The 4,647-nt window shown below is 37.2% G+C and overlaps 1 long non-coding RNA gene across 1 annotated transcript; it reads right to left on the bottom strand.

Moving 5' to 3' along the window:
• Window positions 1-424: 424 nt before the first annotated feature.
• LOC132421237 (uncharacterized) lies at window positions 425-2,526 on the bottom strand. Its single transcript, XR_009518533.1, has 3 exons — window positions 2,457-2,526; window positions 1,694-1,779; window positions 425-581 (listed from the first exon to the last, which is right to left on the bottom strand). It is a non-coding gene; the product is annotated as an uncharacterized lncRNA (long non-coding RNA).
• Between the last annotated feature and the right edge of the window lie 2,121 nt (window positions 2,527-4,647).

The raw sequence follows: 4,647 nt of genomic DNA, 5'->3' as shown, positions 1-4,647 counted from the left end.
TTCCCCTCTTGTATATGCTACTTGCCTTTGAATCTTTTCTCAGCGTCGGGAAGAACCCAAACTGAGAATCTTATAATAATTCTCTGGTGTCATCTAATACCCAGATCTTATTGAGATTTTCCTAATTGTATCAAAGTTATCTTTTTACAGTTGGTTTGTTGAAATCATATATATATATTTTTTTTTTTTTTTTTTTTTTTGCGGTACGCGGGCCTCTCACTGTTGTGGCCTCTCCCGTTGCGGAGCACAGGCTCCGGACACGCAGGCTCAGCGGCCATGGCTCACGGGCCCAGCCGCTCCGCGGCATGTGGGATCTTCCCGGACCAGGGCACGAACCCGTGTCCCCTGCATCGGCAGGCGGACTCTCAACCACTGCGCCACCAGGGAAGCCCCATATTTTTAAATGTAAATTGCATTTGGTTGTTCTTAAGCCTCTTTTAATCTAGAGCAGTCTCTTCTCCCTCACCTCTCTTTTCTCATGCCATTGACTTGATTGCAGAGACCAGCTCAGTTGTTCTGTAGAATTTCCCACATTCTGGATTTGTTGCTTCCTCGTTGTGTTCCATTATCTCCTCTATTTCCTACAATGGAAATTAGCTTTAGAAACGTTCAGACTCAACTTTTTGGGGAGCAAGAATACCTCATTAGTAGTACTGTCACTTTCATATGGATCATATTAGAAGGCACGTGATTGCCTGGTTGTCCTGCTTTAAATAATACTAAGATTGATAAGCAGGTTCAGCTGGGTTCAACAGGAAGCCATGTTCTGGGACTTGCCTGGTGCTCCAGTGGTTAAGACTCCACGCTCCCAATGCAGGGGCTGAAGGTTCAATCGGGGAACTAAGATCCCACATGCTGCGGGACTGGCCAAAAAACAAACAAAAAAGCCATGTTCCACGTGTGCATGACTGAGAATTTTCTATGACTTCAGAGAGCAGCTACTGAGGTCATTTTGAACATTTTGTAGGGGAAAATAATTTTAAACAGGCTTTAACTGTTGATGTCATGAAGACATGAAATTTCATGTCCTAGAACAAATCCCAAACTATTTTCTAAGGAAAACTCTGTCCCACCTAGAGAGTATTATGCTCAGTGAAATAAGTCAGAGAAAGAGAAATACCATGATTTCACTTACACGTGTAATCTAGAAAGAGAAACAAATGAACAAACAAAACAAAATAGAAAGACTCATAGATACAGAGAACATACCAGTCGTTGCTGGGGGTGGGGTGGGATGGAAAGAAATAGGTGAAAGGATTTAAGAGGTACAATCTTCCAGCTTTAAAATAAATAAGTCATAGGGATATAATGTACAGCATAGGGAATGTAGTCAATAATATTATAATAACTCTGTATGGTGACAGATAGTAACTAGACTTATTGTGGTGATCATTTCATAATGTATAAAAATATTGAATATGTTGTACACCTGAAACTAATATAATATTGTATTTCTTTTTAATAATTAAAAAAAGAACTCTGGTACCACTTGCAGCTTGGATCATAACTCAAGGCACTGTTAGAATGGGAACTAGACTCTCCTACTCCACAACACAAGGCCTCATGAATCCAGTTATTCAACGAATACTGAATACTGCCATGTGCCAGGCAACAGAACATGTACCGAGGATACAAGGGTAAGCTAATCACAGTCTTTGCCCTCAAAGAGCTTACAGTCTTGTAGGGATCTTACCAGTGATACAATGGCAAGCCATAGTAGTGGTACCAAATGTGGAGGGAAGAGGTCATCAGGGAAGACTTCTTAGAGGAAGTGATCCTCTAAATTGAAACACACATGGTTAATTTCTTAGAGAATAAGTGCCAGGAAAAGCAAAGCTTTCCTTATACTTGAAACTAACGTGTTTCTTCTTAAGGACAACATGAATCAAGTAATTGTTAACTCTTTTTGCTTTGGCCCCTAGTAATTTCAATTTTGCAACTTTAATTATGTAAGATCTGATAGTTTGCATATCTTCATTCTGAAATTCTTCCTGGTCTTGATTTTTTAATTCTTTTCCTGATGTTTAAACGTTTATTTTTATTTTTCAAAGTATACGTATTTTTGAAGCTACCTCAAATCCCAATCTCTTTTGACTATATTTAAAAACAGGAACAAAAAATTCCCATATTGAGCTTGACCAGGAATAAATCTAACCTTGGATATTGTTACCAAAAATGGTCTTAAGGAAGGCATAATTTTCATTCCTGCTATCAGTCAATACTCCCTGAGGGACAGTGGTGTAAGGGAAAGTGAAGTGAAGTCAGTTAGAGATATCCTTAAATCCTGGATCTGCCAATTCCTACCAATATCACCTGGGACAAGTTACTTAATGTGAGCTTAACCAGTTTCCTACTACCTTAAGCATTGATAACATCTACTTTACAGGGAATTATGAAGACTACGTAAATAACATATATAAAATGCCCAAATAAATAAATGTCCAGCACATAGTTACCTCTTACAATCATCATCACATGTTAGGCATATGGAGTCCTTTCTTGGTTGCTATTGAAGGATCTGTCATCTGTCAATTTGCTGAAAGCTTTGTTAAGTCTATTTGTTGGCAACCAGATCTAAATTAATTATATAAGTTAATTTTTCATTGTGCCAAGTAGTACTTCCCAAACAGAACCCATACTGTGTTTTCCCTTCAAAAAGTATTCCTCTTATTCCAATATTTGGGGCTTTAGTAAATTTTATATTTACTGTCATAATGTTCATAACTTTGAGATTGGGTTCACACCCGTCTTAGCTGAAGAAGGCCCTTAGACCGTTCATCGTTCATCGTAAAGCTGTTTTTCTTGCTCTATTGTTCTCCTAATTGCTTTTCTCCAGGCTTTAATTCTACAGCTTTTCCCCAGTGTCCTTCCTAAATTGGAGATCACCCACAATGTTCTAGGTGTTGATACTCAATGGTTTTACTTAATCATAAAAGCAATGCACATTTATTTAAAAAAAAGCAAAATGCAAGTACAAAAGTGTGTGTCTTCCTTTGCACTCCCACTTCCTACAAATGTTAACAATTTTAGGCCTTCTTGACCTTTCATCCTGTGCATATACGAATTTTAGGTCTATTTTTACACATAGGAGGTCATGGTATACGTTCTATTCTGCATCTTCCTTTTTCTCTCTCAAAAATAAATTATAGATAACTTCCACACTGATTTTCCACTTTTAAAAGATCACATAGTACAAAACATGGAAACAAGCTAAGCGTCCATTGATGAATGAATGGATAAAGAAAAATATGAGACACACACACACACACACACACACACACACACACACATACAAGAATATTATTCAGCCACAAAAGAGAAGGAAATCCTGCCTTTTGCAACAACATGGATGGATTTTGAGGGAGTTATGCTAGTGAAATAAGTCAGACAGAGAAAGACAGGTACTGTATGTTCTCACTTATATGTGGAATCTAAAAAAGCTGAACTCAAAGAAATAGAGTGTAGAACGATGGTTGCCAGAGGCTAGAGGTGGGAGAACTGGGGAGATGTTGGTCAATGGGTATAAACTTCCAGCTACAAGATGAGTATGTTCTGGAGATCTAATGTATAGCATGGTGATTATAATTAACAATACTGTATCATATACTTGGAAGTTGTTAAGAAAGTAGATTTTAGAAGTTATCACCACACACACACACAAAAGGTAATTATGTGAGAGGATGAAGATGTTAACTAACATTATTATGATAATCATTTTGTAATATATACATGATCAAATCACGTTGTACACCTTAAACTTACCTATGTTATATGTCAATCATATCTCAATAAACCTGGGAAAAAATAAATAAAAGATCACATAGTATTTTGTGGCAGAGAGTATCACTGTTTGTTTATCCACTCTCCTAATAGTTAATTATTGGGTTGGCCAAAAAGTTCATTCGGTTAATGAATACATTGTTCAATAAAATTCTGGGTGACAGTGAAACATATTTTTACTTATAACCGAACGAACTTTTTGGCCAATCCAACAGAAAAGAGAACATCTGTTAAAAATGATTAGTTAGTGCAGTCACCAAATTTTTGTTATACAGATGTTTACTGCAGTAACTATATCTACATCTATCTATTATCTATCCTTGTGCACTTGGTTATTTCTTTGGAATGGAATCCCAGAGGAATTACTATGTTTTATTTGGTTTTAATAGGTATGCCCCACGGTTTTATATAAAGGTGTGACAGTGTCTTCTTAACCCCTGACCCCTGGGATACCTGAACGTTTGTAACAATCTTAGTTTTAAGTCCTATGGAAAGAATTTTCAGGGACTCTAGGATCTTTTCCTGAATTACTACCAGTATCAATTATTACCAATTATTTCATACGGTTAGTTTGAAATTTTTTAAAAATCCTTACATTAATTAAGATATCTTTGCCTGCAACCAACAGAAGAATTGACTTACGGTTTGTATTACTTCCTGAGGCTGCTATAACAAATTAGCACAAACTGGGTGGCCTACAACAACAGAAATTAATTTTCTCACAGTTCTGGTGGTCAAATGTTCAAAAGCAAGTTGTCAGCAGGGCCGTTCTCCCTCTGGAGGCTGTAGAGAATCCCTCCTTGCCTCGTCCAACTTCTGGTGGCTCCAGATGTTCCTTGGCTGGTCATTGCATAATTCTAATCTCTG

The sequence above is a fragment of the Delphinus delphis genome, chromosome 1 (assembly GCF_949987515.2).
Source record: "Delphinus delphis chromosome 1, mDelDel1.2, whole genome shotgun sequence".
Lineage (NCBI taxonomy): Eukaryota > Metazoa > Chordata > Mammalia > Artiodactyla > Delphinidae > Delphinus > Delphinus delphis.
Note: the sequence above shows the minus strand (reverse complement) of the source record. Positions and strands in the feature narration are given on the sequence as shown.